Raw genomic sequence first — 17,592 nt, 5'->3', positions numbered from 1 at the left:
CGCGATAACGAGCCGGGGGAGGGGTGGGGCCGTCACCCGGGCCCGCCTCGGGGCGGCCTCAGTGGGAGCGGTTCCCGGCGGCGGGGTGCTCCGGGGGGCTCGCTTTGGGGGCTGGGGCTCTGCGTCCCTGAAGCGGGCAGTGACTTCCCTTCCTGTGGGGCTGTCCCGAGGGGACGCTCTGAGGGTGCTCGGGTGTTTCGGTTCCGCAGCTGGGGGGTTCTTTGTCTTGTGACGCTGGGACGGCCTGTGTGAGGGAGCACGGGGGGCTCCGCTGAACCTGGAGCGTGAGGTGTTTAGGAAAGCCAAAACGTACGTGGAGTTATGTCTGACTGGGTTAAATAATAGTAATAAAGGTTGTAAAACTTCATCGTTACATGCAGGTGGCAAACCTTCACCTGTTACCGCTTTTTCATTTTTTTCCCCCTGACTCAGCTATGAGCTTTTCAGTGCCCCTTTTTTGCTTGCGTCAGTGATGTACCTCGTTAATCTCTCGCACCTCAGACTGTTAGTGCAGTGGTGAAGGAAGCACACCTTTGGGGCTGCAGAAGGGCATGACCCTCAAGTGTGAGACTGATCAAACCCAGGAGGAAGGTTTGCAGCTGTGTGTGTCCTCGTTTAGTCTGTGCTCCTGCACCTGGGTGAACAGCCTTCTGCTGTGGGAGGAGTTTTTGCCCAAAGGAGCTCCTGCACCTGCTCCAGAAGGGCTTTTTCCAGCTGGTTTCTCCTGGTTGGCAATCTGCTGTAGAGGTCTTCCAAAATACTCAGTTCTTTATAGTGGTTTATGTCTTAAAGTTGTCAAATATACAAACAAATGCCTAATGAGGGCATTAAACCTGGTACAACAAGTTGTGCAAAGCGATGGAGAATAAATGCTTTACTTGCAATTTATGTTGAGGAGGTATATTTAATTTTTTATTTCTGCCAGTGCTCAGACACAATTCTTTTCCTTAATTAAGAAAATGGAAACCAACCTTTTGACAGAACCAGTTTAATGACTCTGTAACTGAGGCTGAAGTAGCCTGTTCCTACACATGTGTATTTCTGACTTTGATAGATAATCATATGGATTACAGTGACCTTTTTCTTCTGAGGAATGGTGCTGGTATTTGGCAGTCTTTGTTTTTTTGGGATATATTTTGGCACATCTTGTTATGTCACATAACAGAGTTTCCTGTGAGGAAAAAAAAGCTTGAGAGAAGAAGATGTTCATAATTTATGTGTGTACACATGTAACTAAAAAATACTTCAGCTATTTTGATTGGCCATCTGAAATCCATGGGCTATTAAAAAAACGTTGTTTTGGTGTTCTGGTGGCTTTCAGTCTTGTTTTTATACATTGTTTGAAAGGCAAATGTACGCTCAAGCTGATTTTGAAATTTGCAGAGCAAATACACTGTTTGAAAATTATTGATTCTTGAAAAAAGGTAATACAAAATTTGTATTCAAAGGGTAAATCTCAGCAACAGATTCCTAATGGAGTCATAGTCACTGACAGCATCTTTATGATCTTCAAAAATATGTCCTCTGCTTGAGGAAGAGGAAACTAATAAATGCTGATGTGCTAAAACCTGCTGCAATGGGCCCAAAATGGGACATTTTCACTCTTACCTTTTTGGAGAAGTTGCTGTTATTAGCACTGCTGCTTCTCCTTAGAGCTTCCTAAGCACCATGTGAATTAGTCTGTTTCTGAAATGTTAGGTGGAAAAAAGAACAGATGCATGTTGGCTTCTTTCTCAATTGTCTGACCTGTACAGGAAATATCATCCTGATAAAACTATGGGCTATTTTATTTATGTCTTAATAGGAGAATCAGTGACTTGCAGTTACTTGCTGTGTTACAGAGCTGAGTTGTGGAGCAATGCATTTCAGATGCCTGTAATGCTTCTTCATTTTATTATTTTAAATTCTGCTAGGCACAAATTATAACGCATTTTAATTAAATTGTTGATCTTCTAAACAGTTATACATGTGTCTCCTTCTCGTGCAATTGGAACATAGGTTTGGAAAGAGCCTCACGGTCCTGCCCGAGGCCAGGGTTGCTCTGGTCATGAATTTTTCAAATCTCACAGACACCAGTAAGGTGAGATCGCAATCTCCTTGAAGAGTGCATGACAGTGCTTCATTGTCCTTATGTTGGACAGTTTATTAATGTTTGGTGTATAGGTCAAGCTTTTTACTGCCTATAAACCACAGGCACTGGGAACTGATAATTGAAGGCTGTGTTGTCATGCCTCCCTTCCATCGTTACTTTAGCCCCAGTAATCACAGATGATTTTACCTTTCCTTACAGGTCATATTTTCTAAACCTCCAATTGTTATTCTTCTCTGGACACTTCTTGGTTTGTTCATATCCTTCATAAGTGCATGACCTAAGCTGGAATGCAGTGTAGTTAGCTCAAAGATGTTTTTCATCTGAGGTGGTCTCTGTTCTTTTCCTAGAAAATCATCCCATTGAGAAAGTCAGAGCACTTCTGTACAGCTATGTTGTTATCTGCAGGACCTATACATCTCTGCACCTTAACTCTTGACTGGAAGAACTGAGAGTGTTCTTGGAGCCTCCAGACCTTATGAGGTAAGTAATTTCACCGGTTGCTTTCAGAGTCCAGAGTTGTCAGGATCAAAGTTTAGAGAGTTTAAATGGAAATGGAAACAGCTGAAATGAAAAGCATTTTGAAATGCATATCCTATCCCTGGCTGTGAATCACCTAAGAAAGTACTTGTGTCTCAAGGGGAAAATAGGATTGGATGTGAGAGCTCCGCTCTGTGCTTTGAAAAAGTGCTAGGTAGCAAAAAACATTGTTATCGTTAGAATTCACCAAGAAAAAAGTATGACTTCGAACAACATCCAAAACAGTAGAATGGAACCTTAAAATCCGGACTAAAATGCTTGTAAAATTTTTGTGGAATCTTAATGGGAATGCTACTGAAGTCGTAGAATTTATGGACCTGTAACTCACAGATTATAGTCCTAACACAATTTCAGGCATGATGGGTGAGCTGACTTGTCTTTGTAGTTACTGGGAGTTTAGATCTGTATCTTAAGAGCTGATACATATATTTCTGTGTTTAGGCTAATTTTCTCCCTAAATTTTTGGTGGTTCTTATTGGCCTCTGGAAATAGGGATGTGTCTTTTAAAACACAAATTAAGAACTTGCAAGTTATTGCCAAGTACAGCAAATACTCTGATCTTGAGAACAACCATCTCTCTACATTAGAAACTTAATCCTCCTTCTAATATAAAAGGATCCATTTCTGGTGTACTGTATTTAATGTTAATGGTACGTTAACCACAGAGTATAACAGCTTCTAAAGACTGACACATTGTTTTACTTTTGTGCCTATTGTCTTACGTTTGTTTTGATATTTTCATCTCAATAAAAAATTGTAACATAGAAACATTGTTTCTGAAGGGCATTTTTGGAGTTATAGTGTAAGAAAATCTCAGTATCGTGGAACTTCTTAAAAAAGAACCTTCTTTAAAAAGAAAAATGTTACAAGCCTAGTTCCCGTGTTTCTTAAGGCTGGGAAAGTTAGCTCTGTTTTCGCTACTGTGTTTGTTGATCTTATTTTCAAACAAAGGCTGCGTCTGATGACATTCATAGCAGTAACATTTCAAAGCCATTTAATTAGAAGAATGAATCACTCTGAAGACAGGACTGTAGCTGCTCACGGAGTTCTTTGCAGCATGGTGGTAGATGAAATGTAGCATGTCGGTTAAGTTATAACACTTCAGAAGCATTAGTATGGGGCTGTCTCCTACTGAAAGTAATCCAGGGCTGCGTTTGTAAATGCCTGTATTGAAAGTTAAAGGTACTCTGTGGGTAAGATTTTAACAGTTGTCTAGGGATTTGGATTCCCAGAACAGCTACTAAAATGTGATTATTGTATTTGAACATAGCTGATAAATAACCTTTGGAGCTGCGGTCTCTACTTATTAATACAGCTATTAAGAGAGAAAGCACCTGAGAATTCTCTGGCTGGAATGATACATGCTTTTCGTGAAGGATTTTGATAAGCGATTTGGCTTTAAGTGTTTTCCTATCCTCTGGGAAGCATTACAAAAAAAAAAGTGTCTGTGAATGTTTTGTTTGGCATTAATATAAATGTCTATGTTTTTGGTAATGTGCTGGAGGAAGAAAACACTCACGTAAGTGAAATAGTGCTGATGGATGTAATTTGCACTGAGGGATTCTTTTTTTTTTTTTCTGTAAGTGACACACACAGTTTAGGAAATAATAACTATAAAGACCCAGTGATTTTTGCATCTAAAACGTATGTACATACTTTCTGCTTGGAAGGCTTCAGCTCATTTGACTGGAATTTAGGAAAGACTTGGTCTTTGAAGTGCTTCTTGTTGAAGTGTTTGACTAGTTGGTTGTCAGCTCTGCATCCAGGCAGAAGAGGAAAAATTCACAGGTCCAGTTTCTTGCTAACGAAAACCTAACTGGTACTACTGAAAGTAACCATTAATATCTCATTAATATCTTCTTTTTTTTCCTCCTTTTTCTAAAGGCTTACTGAGTTTGAGTCTTTTCTGATTTACATGTGCAGGGTGAGGCGGGAATACTTAAAGCACTCTGCTTTCTTTTAGATGAGGGAAGGCTGTTATTAGGTCCTTCTGAGCTGTCTCTTCTGTGGGCTGAAGAAGCTCAGATCTCTCAGCCTCACTTTAGAGGGAGTGTTCTGATCCTCAACCAGCTTGGTGGCCGCCTGATGAATTTTCTGCAGTGTGTCCATGTTGTTATATTGGAGGGAGGAGGGAGTCCCAAATGTGAATGCAGTCTTCTAGATGAGGTCCAGTAAGTATTAAGTAGAGAGTAATAATCACTTCTTTGATCTACTTGCTATGGTCCTGTTAATGCAGGTTGGGTTGCTGTTAGCTTCCCTATAGCTCTGGCTGGTTTAGCACTTTATTCCAGGATTCCTGCCAGGATCACAGCATGGTTTTCTTTGTATTCATAAGGAAAAAAATATATATATATAATGCAGCTAGGGTAAATCCTGCCAAATCCAATAGGGTTTGTGAGTGTTTCAAGTACTGTGCTGCTTGATCCATAACTTAGAAGTGCTGAACTTTGTTCTGATGTCTTGGTAGTGATGGGGTTGTAGTATGCAGGAACAGTATACCTGTCAGCGGTTTAATGGGTGTTCGGCCCAGTTCCATGATGAATGGGACGGGGGACCCACGGACCCACATCCCGGGAAAAGGGGAAAAAAAGGGTAAGGAGATGGGCCTGAGGGCAAAGAACAGCGGCAACATCTGAGGAGAAACAAACTAATTTACTAAATAAGATGTCGGAATGCAAAACAACACACTGTAATACAATATAATTACAGTTTAAGCTGATAAATCCAAGACAGTGAGAGAGAATGTCCAAAATCAAGGTAGGCCTTACTCTACTACCGACGATAGGATGGCTGGGGAGTGAGATGCTGCCAGGATGAGAGGCAGGCAGGAAGAGAAGGGACGAGGTCTCGTGATCTGCAAGTTTTTATCTTTTCCCTCTGGCCGGAAATGGTAACAGAGGGGCAAAGTACCCTGGGGAATGTAGTAGTCCTTCTCTTCTGAGAACTAGGTACATACACTACATGATGTTATGATGTGGAATACCAATAACTGAAAATCATAAAACCATGACAGTACCCTAATCTGATCATAAATCACAATGATGTCTGGGACCTCATTCTGTTGCAGTGATGACTATGGTAAATTCTGCTTCTGATATATCAGAGACACTTTAGGTAGTCTTTGAGTCTCACAACGATAAAATAATTCAAGATGTATTTTACTACCAGTCACATGGTCATGTATTGAGGGAGCTGATAATCTGTATATGGGGTTGATGTGGGGATGTGCCCTTCTCAGACATTATGGACAAATAGACACTTCACTGTTGCTTCTTAATGTCTTCTTATGCTATTCGATGCATAATTACCTAGTCCCAACACATCTAGTTGAGACATGTTTTTAAGAGACATGAGTCAGTACTCTATGTTTTCACTCACTGCATTGTGAGTCATTACACCCACTGTGTTATTAAAAATGCAGAGACAGACCTCCATCTGGATATTGTTAAAAGCACTGTGACGACTTGCTTAAGAAGTGCATTAACTGAACAATTCAGTTGAAAGAATATCTGAATAGAATGGTAAAATGAACCCTAACTGTTTGGTTTCACAGTATATTATTACTGGTACTCCTGTCTGAAACTGTGACCCTATATTGTATTAGAGTATCCATTTGGTACAGTTTGATGAACACACTTGCAGACTTCTATAAAAGCTGTGCCCATAACTGTTTTTTTTTTTTTTTTTTGGTCCAAACTAATCAGCACCGACTGTTTCTCTAACACAGTAAGGAAGTAGACAGTATTAAGATAGATTCTGCTCCAGGAGGAGATGGGCGATCTCCATCACCCTGTGTAAGGGATGAGGGGAACTGGTGAGACATTGCCCATTCAGCATCCTAAAAAAACCTCGGACTTGGAGAAGTGCTGTCTGTGAGCTCTATTTGGCAGATTTGCACTTCGAACTGGGTTGTGTGCACGATTCCTTATAAACTCGTGTGTTTGCTTTCCTGCCCCCTACATAATTACTTTAAGAACAATGGGTAAGAGCCATCTCTTTGTACTGTTGGCAAAATGGAATCACATTCACTTAGTATTTTGAGTGAGAAACATTGTGTATGAAAAAAAATTATTTAAACCTCAGCCTGAAGTTACAAGTATCAATATGGTAAATAAACACTGCTATGTTAACATAATATTTTAAAGTTGTTCAAGATTATCTTTGGCAAGAAAACAAACTAGCACTTAATGTTTCTTCTCTCACTATAATGGCCTCAGTCTTAAGAAATACCAGCTTGTTTTTTTTTTAAGGGGCAGTCCAACAATTTCAAAATAGATGGCAAAAGTCAATCTTTGTGTTTGAGTCATTGCTTTGCTTAGTCTGTGACTGTGATCAGAGTATGTATTGCTTATAAGAAATAATTTGATTGATGTTGCTGGGTGTTTTATACTTGCAAAAAATTTTGTTACGCTTCGGAAGTTTTTCCGCGGTTCCTGTTTTTTTATAAATATCCATGTGAACTGAACTGAATATAGTTCTGATCCCCTTCAAAAGTTTTGCAAACAAGAATGATCCAATTTAATGCTATCCCGTTGTACAGGTTTGATGTTTACATGCCCAAGGCTAGCTTTTTGTGAATGCATGTGGTGCTGGAGTGGAACAAGAATTCTGAATTGCAGAGGGTGAATGGAAATGCAGCTTGGTAATGTTGGAGTGAATATGTGGCTGCATGTAATTGATCAGGATGGGGAACTTCTGTTGGAATGCTGATGGAAAAGAGCAGAAATGGTAACTAATAGGAATGGCCATGAACTGGTGAGTCCTCTGACAATCAGAGCAGTGCTCAGACACTGATATGCTTGGATGGGGTTGCCATGGAAAAGCTGGCTTTTCAAACTATGTTATTGTTCATTGGTAGATCAGCATGTTGTGTTAGATCACAGACTGCATATGGGAAAAAAAAAGTGTGTTAGACTGTAGTGATTTTTTCCAACAGTTTGATTTTCTGTCTGACCATGTTTATTAAAGATTTCAAATGAGAACTTCCAAGATTCTATTCTAGAAGTGGAAAAAACAAATGAACAAAAAATAGATTTAAATTGATCATATTATGAAAATCAGAGGTTCCACACATGCTGGGATCAATTTGCATTGTGGTTTAATGAAATATTAAATTCAACTTTTGGATTCCTACGAGTGGTTTAAAAATGTGTTACTGTGTGACCCAAACCTTTGATCTAGTATAACATTGCTCTGATCTTTCAGCTTTGTTTAAACCATTTAATTGGGTTATGCTTGTACTGGCTAGAATTGTCTGTTAGTACTCAGTTACTTTGTATAAAAACAGGAATCATCTGTCCTCTAAGCAGTCAACATAAAGCTCACAAAAAATTATAAATCCAATGTACTTGGTAGTTTATACTGCTACTGTTTCAATCAATGCAAAATGTGATTGGCATTCAAAATGTGATCAAGTTTCCACTACTGGCTGGCTCAACAGGATGTTCTATGAAGAATTTAGCTGTGGTCCAAGTGATTGAGTGAGACTTACACAATGTGATTACTGGAAACAAATAATCTCGTAAAGCTAACTCATTCCAGTGCCTCCACTGAAATCAAATGAGTAATACCAGTTGAGGTGGCATGCTTTATCTTAAGGAGAACATAAGGTGGAACAACCATTACTGTAGTTACTGGAAACAAAAAGACAATGGAAGCTTTGATTATTTTACCATCAATGAAAAGGAACCAAATTATTTTAAAAAGATAGAATAGTCCCCTTTTTGCTTGACTTTATGGAACTACAATAGTTTGACTGAATTCAGAGAAAAAAAACTCAGAAGTAATAAAAGAATCTACTGTCTTTTGCTTCTGAGTTCAACTTAGGTCACGCTGAATATTATTTCATGCCCTTTCTCTAGTGGTTTGTGAGTGCTTTTCAAAGCCAAAATATACGTTTTAGGCTGATTAATGGTCTGCCCTTAGATGAGGGCAAACAGTTAAATATTCTGAGGTTGAACACAAAGTGAATTGAGAGATCTCCAGCTTAGCTACAACATCCTCCTCACAACAGGAGGAACTCTGTCTCACTGTCCCTATTGCCTTTAACCAAGATTTTGTGTTTCCCTTGAGTCTACATCAATCATGGTGCAAAATTAATAATAGCAATGTATGTTCACTTAAAATATATTTTAGAGAAAGTGTGGGAGTGAGCCAGCAATGTAGGATCAAAGAAATCTCCATAGATCTGTAATACTCCACAAATCATGTAGTGGGGAAACTGAGTACATGAATGTAGGGGATGTTATATGCAGTGTATACATCTGTTTTCAACTAATTTGAAGTTTGGATTACTGCAATGTAAATACATACAAGTATATTGAGATTAATTTTACAGTGTTATGGAATTGGTTTATTGCTTTGTATCATAAGAAGCAGCTGAATGAGCTGAAGAGTACTGCAAAAGACCAGTGTTTGTTCTCCCTTTTTGTTTCTAGCTTCTTTCTGAAGTAACAGAATGAATGACATAATTCTGAATCAGGATTTTCTTGTGAACACCTGACCTACTTACTTCACCAACAACTTGATATGAGAAGAGCTCGTTCTGGAAAATGCAGTGTAACACAAGTTATTGTTCAAGTCATTTAGAAAGAGTTCTCAGGAGTAACATTCCAGTGTAATTGCTCATGTCTGTCAAAGGCCTGCCCTAAAAGCATTGCTTAACTTTGTCCTGCTGCCAACTGGCTGGAAAAGAGTGGAATTAATAAAAACCAATGTATTCAAAGCCTGTACTACCATATTTTAAACATGTCATGAACATATCATCACCAAGGTTTAATTTGATAATAATAATCCGGATTTTTAAGTTTGTTGTTTGTTACCATAACAGTTCTGTTCCCACCAACGTTACTGAGAAATTTGACACCAAGAAATTTGTTTCTAAGTTGTCAAAATCTGTACAGTCTTTACTGAATAATTTGTTACTTTCAGTGCCTCATGCACCTGGAATAGTTCTGGTACCATTTGTGCTCCCTGCTGTGAGAATAGCTGTCAAGTGAGTAGCTGTCTATCACATAGAACCTATTTATCTTTATTCATATATTTAATGATATAATGGAGGAAAAAAATGCCTTCCAAAGCTGGAGAGTAAATGGTTATATATACATGCTATTTTGAGGACACAGAGACTATATTCATTATTTGAGTAATCAGGCACCACCACCCCTCCTGATGCAGGATAAGAGCTATCTGTGGAAAGCCAAGTGGTGCTGCTTTCCCCCCTGTGACTTACAGCTCTGCATTGCATTAATACATCCAATATCCTCAGTAAGTTCCCAGCTACGCTCATACTAACTGCCACAAGCTGCTTGCAATATGAAGACAATGGAATTAGGAGAATATCATGCTCCTGGCTGCTCTGAGGACCAAAATTTCAGAAGAGCATGGTTATGGGCTGCTGCCAGAGCTGTTGTGATTCCTGTGTATGACACTGCCTGGGAGTAATGGAGGCACTGGGCTGAAATCTGCTGTACTTACCATGGCCCTCTTCCTGATAAATGAAGTGTTTCTGTTTATAGAGCTGTCAAATCTAGTACTGCCACTTGCCCTCTAATTTTGCAATCATATCTAGTAATTTTGCTCTTTCAGAAGTATTCATAGGACATCCTGGTTTATACAGGAGGAGGAAACAGTATATTAAAAAGCAAAAAACAAAACAACTAAAAAAACCAAAACCCCTCTTCCTAACTTTCTTTATCTGTTGCTAAAAATGTATTCCTACTAATGGAAAACTTCTAGGCCTATGTCTAGAATTATATTTTATCTCAGAATCTAACCAAGTTCATGTATCTTAAAAAAAAGACATTGGGTATTGTTAGCGAAAATATCTGGGTAAATGACTACGTGCATATAATACAAAGGATGCTCTGAAAGTAATGCCTCCAAAATTATCATGTTGGCCCATGACAGAGGCTGATGTTGGTGGTATGGCAGTAGAAGTTGAACCTTACTGCCAATATTCCATTACATTTTGTTGCCGTGTGACAGATGGCAGCAGAGGGGCAGTCTGACACAATGGCATCTGACATGGAAATGCATATGAAGAAAAGGTGTGTTGTTGAATTCCTTAATGCAGAAAAAAACTGTACCCATTGACATTCATTAATGCTTGCTGAATGTTTATGGATACCAAACAGTGGATGTGAGCACAGTGAGGCAGTGTGTGGGGCGTTTCAGTGGTGGCAACAGGAGGTCATCTCCGCTCGTGCAGATATTTATGAGCACAGCATTCAGGCTCTTATTCATTGGTGGCAAAAAAATGCATAGCTAATGGTGGTGATTATGTTGAAAAATAGAATTTTGTAGCTGAGAATTTGCTCTGTCAAATAGTATTATTGTGCTTTTGTATCTGTTTTAATTTCTATGGGAATACATGGTAGGCATTACTTTTTGAGCTACCTACAAGGTTTCTGTTAAATGAAGATGTTATATGCAGAAAGCAAAGTCACACAGTTTCAGAGTAATTTACTACTAAGAATAATGGGAATGTAGCAAAAGCAGGCAGGTTTTTCTTCACAAGATGTTGATGTTAACTGCCCTGTGCACAAAAATTAAAGACAAAATTTATGTATGCTTCTTAGGGAGTTAAGTTCCAAGGGTCAGCTTAGAGATGCTGAATAGGCATCTGTGGTAAATAACAGGCCATTTGCCAGTACCAGTCTTTGCAGGCTCTTAGTGTTATGAAGTATAATGTGGTATGAAACTGTTTGCCCCACTGTGAAAGAAAAGTCAGGTATCTTCTATCTACTGTGGACAAAAATGTAATGCGGTGGTTGTGATGAAGAAGCCTGTCAGGTTTGTTTATGTGCAAAGTATTTTGAAGTACCTCACTTGAAACAGTGTTACAACATACAGAACAGTAATTTTTAGAGAAATGGAAGTGATAAAATTTTCCCAAGTTGAAAATAATTTCAACTCAGAATGCATGGGAGTGCCTTAAGTTCAGGATCATCTTCATATATGTGTGGACTGGTAAATTCTTTAATCTTGTGGTCATTCTAGCAACTGAACCTTACTAACATCTATGGATGTTTTGAGTGTGCCATTGTGATTACTCATTTCAGCTAAAGAGCAGTGGAGAATTTCCAGTTTGTCATGGGTTTAGCTGTTATGATTATATTATTTATGCATTAGTCACCTGTGATTTTAATACCCTTTGGTCTCTGTTGAAACTATGTTATGTGTCTATCTTTTAAACTGTGGAATCTAGGAGTGCTTTACCAAACATACTTTTAGAAGCTGTCAACATTGTTTGATAGTTCGGGATTCTTCAGAACAAATAGAAGGATGGCAAGAGTATACATTCATTGGTATTATTCTAATATCTAATACTAGCCAGAATATCCAGAGTTCTTTTTTTCCTTTAAAAGTTTTGAAGACATCTCTTTTCCTTATTGACACGTTACCATTTTCAATCCCCCCGCCCCCAAAATGAAATTGAGACTGAAAGTTGAGGCGGCTGTCTAAGAGTAGGGAGAACTGTTTTTGGAAAGTGGTGTGTGACTCAAATACCCACTAAATTAAAAATTGCTGACTCTTGGTCTCAGTGGTTTGGCCTCTCCCCACATAATTGAATGGACTGGATGAGAAACACTGAATCATGCCTAGTCTGACAGGAATGACTGAGCAAGAGCTGCCAGTATGAGAGCAGGATGGCCATGGCATGCTCTGGAGAATAACGTCTCTGTCACTTTAAATCTAATGGGCACTGATGGGAGAGACTCTCAGGAGCTGGGTGAGTCCATCAGACCTCAGGGCATGGGGCTGCCCCTGAAGACTTGTATCTGCATTCCAGGCAGGGTTTAGGGAGTCACACTGAACCAGGGAAAACTGGCAGGCTAGGATATGAGGACTTTTTTGAACACGTAAGCTATGTGCTTAAATATTTGATTTTGTTCCTAATGAATCATGTCTTGGCTTGAAAAGGCTGGTGCTGCTGTAAACCACTGTTGGCTATAAAACACTTATCCTGGAAAGTCTCCTGTGATGCTGAGATTGAGTGGGATCTAGTGAAAAGCCATGGTGAGAAACTAGTGCTGGTGCCAGTATCATCATGGAATGATGCAGCCTGTGACTAAATAGCTACACTCCCAGGCAGATTGCCAAAAGCTTGGGAAAGCACTGTATGACACAACTCTCAGGTTTCTGTTGGCTCTGCCTTCCGGGTTTGTACATGTACATTTTTTTCCAGTCCCAGTCACCAAGGATCTAACTCAGCTGCCATGAAATGCTAAGGTGAACTCCTTCAGAACTCCCCTTGGTGCCCTGCCTACTTAAGCTGCACAGTTCATCTGATCACGTTAACTGACAAGTGGTGGCTTAGAGCACCACTGACTGAGTGAGACTGTGGAGCAGCAGGCATGTGTATTTGTGTGTGGATATGCGTGAAACTGGGTATGCATACAGTGAAATGCTGCCAAGCAGCAGCAGAGCAATCGAACAAGGAGCTTCTGTTATCTCTTCTCTTGAGGATCTTGTTATAATCAATATATAATCACTGTGAGAAAGAAGCAGAAGATTCAGTCTTCCTAGAATTCATGCATATATTTAGTAACAGAGCTGGATGTCTTTCCTAGTATAATGAAATTTAAGCTGGATAACAATGATAAATATCAATGCACGCTGAAAACCTGAATTTTTGTTTATTCAGTTAACATCACTTACTCATTTTTAGTTTTCTCTTCAGTGCCTGAACATGAAAGCACAGATGTTGGAGGAGAGGGGAATGAATGTGTGGAAAAAGAGAAAGAAACCTATTAAGTAGGAGTGTTCTGAGCATACTGAAAAGTCTTCCATCTGAGGTTTGAAGAGCTGGAAATTTGTCAGAACTGAGTTCAACCTCGAGCTTACACTCAGCTGATAGATATGTTAAGCTGGAGAAAATTGATGTGTATGACAATTGATGTGTATGATAATTTATAGTAGATTAATCTCAGCCTAAGATCAGCTTGCACACATGCTGGTGTCTCAGAACTCACTCCTATTTTGGTTTGTCATCTTGGCAGGGATGTACAGGAATAGATTTGGAAACAAAATATTTTTTTTGACCTCTAGAGGGACCACCAGGACCAGAGATGAAGCCTGCCATAGGCTGGCAAGCAGCTCAGCCCATTGCTTCCTCTCATTACCTGCTCTGTCAGAAGACAGCACCCTGCCAGATCAGCAATAATGAACTAGTGAAAAGAGGGCAACTGTGGGAAGTGAAATTTTGACTCTAATTAGATGGGCAGAGTGCTGGGACGGTGAGAAATCCTTTCCTGCAGTACTCTTATGTCTCCTGCACTGTCCTGTTCCACGCTCAGGGAGGGGAATGCAAACAGAACATTGCACTCATTAGGGTTATGACTCTGTTGTTTGTAGCTGTGGTTCAAACCACTTTGAACCACCATCCCTCTCCAGTCTGACCTCTTCTACTGCAGTTAGGGCTGGGTGAGCCCTCAGAAAACTATGGGTTACGTGTAGTCTGGGCACTCTTATATCATTTTTTTTTCTCTGTCTCTGATTTAGATGGTTGCCCTGCTATGTTGAGTTAGGGTAGAAAACTTAGTGCTTTCACTGAAAATGGGAAATTGCTCACTGACTTCTCGTTCAGTACAAATCAATGCAAACATGATTTCCTTGATTCTGTATCTCTGAATTAGTCTGAACTTGCTCTTCATCATGACTACCCTCCTTCAAGCAAAGTTTTGCATCGTTTCACCTACTCATCTCCACTGTGTTTCTGATTTATTTACTTTTATTAAATATTTACAGTTAAATGCTTTGGCTACATTTTAAGCTTTTTAATCTCAAACCCGCATAGTGGGAGAAAAAAACATACAGATTTCATCTGGAGACTGAATGTCCTTCATGAAGACCATTTGGTGATGGTGAGAGGAAATCATGCTACCCTTCAAGTAGAAAATGAGCCTTCCGGCTGGAATCAACATCCCACTAAGAATTAAAATGTTACACTTAGACCTCTGCATGTTTATCGTAATCCATGACAAGTTTCTCTGGAATAAATACACTGGGAGAACTGAAGAATTTTGTCTGCTTTAGAAATATAGAACAGTAGTTGTCTTGCAACAATAAGGCAGTTTAAATCAGTAGGAATTATATAGCACATTTTCCTGTGTGTTTAGTAAACAGGAAGAAAAAGGTCAAGATGCTTAAGGAAAATGTAGCATGTATATATGTGATTGAAGAACAATTGAGATTTTTTTCTCTGATAGTGAAATACAAGATGAAATAAAAAGCCTATGGGAAGGAAAGTGCAAAGCTTCCTTGCACTTGGTGCATTGAAATCTTCGTGCATTGAATGCTCCACTTATAGCCTGTTTCACAGGGTGCTCTTTTTTATTGCTTTTTACCACAGGATGTTAATGTTTCCTCTTCCAATATTGGCTTTCATCTTCTTTGGTAGCTTGAGCTGAATTTAGCTCCTTTCAACTCATATTTACAATGCAAAGTATTCCTTTAGGGCAAAATCTTTCTTTAAATTTCGTTACAGTCTCTGTTCACCAGCAAATCCAAGTCCTATGTGACATAATAAATTGGTCTGCTGCAGTTAATCTTCAGTATCTCCACTGAATCTGAATGTACCCAAAGCAAAATCTTGTTTGGCCCCTGACAGTTTGGAGAGAGCCTCCCTCTCCCACCTTGGCTTGCTCAAACTGGTGGGGAACAGTCCTCTCTTCTGACAACAGCACATTTTGTGGCACTAACGAAGAACAGACTGCTTCATAAATGAATCTCTCCTGATTTTGTCCATCTCCAAAGGTATTCATCTGGATTTTAGTATTGAATTTCCGGTAATAAGTCTTGCAATGCAACCCAAGGTAAAAGGCTTTCACTTAAAGAAATGGACTCCTGCACTTTGGCATGGTCTGTTCTTGACCTACTGTGTATCTGAGTGTTACCCATGGGGCAGAGAAATGCTGAACTCCTGGTTGGTAAAAACTTCTTATTTATCTGTTTAACTTTCCTTATTTTATAAAAATTCTTTCACTCAGTATAGGCCTATTACTGTTCACCTTGCTGGTCTGCATGCCATTTCAAACAATGACTGATGCAACTTGGCTTTTCTGCATGCCTGGGTAGATGCAGTTCCTTTCTAGCAAGGAAGAGATGCCATCATGGAATGAGATTTGTTCTCCAGGAAACCTTTGATATTGATTAATTCCTGCTGTGAAGTATTCAGCTCACAGTTTCATTTCTTATGATCATAATGCCCAATGAACAGCTCAAGGTTTTATTTCTGGAAAACCACCTCATCCCTTCCCCTTATTACCATTTCATGCTCTGGCAGTTAGCTTACAGTCAGTGTATTGCAGTTTGTCACTCATAGAAGACAGTGGTGATGGAGGCGGTTGGTTTTTTTTTGTGCCATCCTGTTCTTGCAGCCTATAAAGTAACCAAGCAGCAGGAAGCAGTTTCATGGCAACAATTATATGCCCATTTTGAGCTAAGACTTTGTCCAAAAGCTCTGTCTTCTTTTATTTAAAAAAAAAAAAAAAATGCAAACAGCCCTATATAATGTCTTAGTTGTTTTGCAGCCATGCTGTGTAGGGTTTTGCAAGGGTCTGATAAACACTCCTTGGTGTTTCTCTTTTTTCTCTCATTCAATTATGTCATGCTGTCAAAGTGTTTGACCTCCACCACTTTCATTAAACCCTCCACCACTTGCAAAACTCTACACACAGCATGGCTGTCCCAGTTTTTCCTGTGCCCTGTTCTGGGACCATTGGTTTTCCACTGTTTCAACTGTTTTAAACAAAGAGACATCACGTTCAGCTGAGTGCAGTGTGGGTATCATAACCTGCAGCTTTGGAAAGTTGCTTGCAACTGCATTGTTGGCAACGTATCAAAATAGAATTGATGCTAGGGATGCCAAAATAACCTGTTTGACTGCTCAGCAGGGTTGCAATCTTCATTATTATGCACTGAATTTGTTACCTACATTACTGAACACGCAACTCATGCAGGCTTTTACTTGTGTGAGTCAGGAACACTCTTAGAAGCTTTTGCATAATTGTGTTCTCAATCAGCTAAATGCTCACAAAAATTTGATTTCTCATTGCTACTGCAGAGGAAAAACATGTAGGCACTTTTGATTGCTTTGTTGTTTTTTTCTGTTCCTTCTGTATTTTTAATTTTATTTTAAGAACAATGCACAGAGGTTATTTTTTCTTCTAGGATTTCTGAACTCTAGAATGCCAAAATCACAGCTCACAAGAACTACCCGTTCTATATTGATCTTCTGTCTTTAGCACTTCTTCTCTGTATACACAGACTTCCTTAGAGAGATTAGGAATTCCTTAATGTATACTGTATTTTTGCTATACCTCTTTATCTATATTTAACTTATTCTTTCTGTACATCTAAGTATTTCTGGCTTTGTATTTTGTATGTGTGTGGTTTTTTTTTTTTTTTAATTCAGAGTGGAAATGCAAAAGTACCTGATAACTTGGTTCCCACATCCAAGGAAAGTAAACCTGTTACTGCTGTGAACAAGTCACTCCACATTACATTATTGCCCATAATTTATTCTTTCTATAAAAAGGCTGACCTTAAATTCTCAATCAAGGAATGGAATGAACCTTATACTGACAGGTTGTATCATATTCACTCCTCTAACTTTCCATATGTATCCTTGCTGCTTCTAAAATAAAGCAACTTTGATCTGGCTGCCTCATATATCATGGACTTCTTTTTCTTCTTCCTCGGCAGAAATATTACAAGATTAGCATACCTACCTCAACCTTAGCTTCTGCTCAGGCAAATATCCATCATATATTCAGAGCTTGTCTGAAAGTTGTATGTCTCAAGCCCCTGATACATCTACTGATGATACAATATGCTTTCTTAGCATCTTCCTTTTCTTTTGCTTTTTTTGTCCATCAAACTCAGAGAAGGAAACAAGACTGATTCCTAGAGGATTTAGTTGTTAAATTGAGAAATGCAGTCTAGTTCTCCATGTTTTG

At 39.1% G+C, this 17,592-nt stretch overlaps 1 protein-coding gene across 1 annotated transcript in view; it reads left to right on the top strand.

Moving 5' to 3' along the window:
• The window catches only part of ZNF518A (zinc finger protein 518A), a 43,554-nt gene continuing 26,047 nt past the window's right edge, over positions 86 to 17,592 (top strand). Inside the window, exons 1-2 of the mRNA XM_021400055.1 lie at positions 86 to 309; positions 2,440 to 2,572. The gene's annotated coding sequence lies outside the window, so the exon portion shown is untranslated. The remainder of the gene's footprint in view (positions 310 to 2,439; positions 2,573 to 17,592) is intronic.

The sequence above is a fragment of the Numida meleagris genome, chromosome 5 (genome assembly GCF_002078875.1).
Source record: "Numida meleagris isolate 19003 breed g44 Domestic line chromosome 5, NumMel1.0, whole genome shotgun sequence".
Lineage (NCBI taxonomy): Eukaryota > Metazoa > Chordata > Aves > Galliformes > Numididae > Numida > Numida meleagris.
The sequence above is the reverse complement of the archived record's forward strand: the minus strand, read 5'-3'. Positions and strand labels throughout refer to the sequence as shown.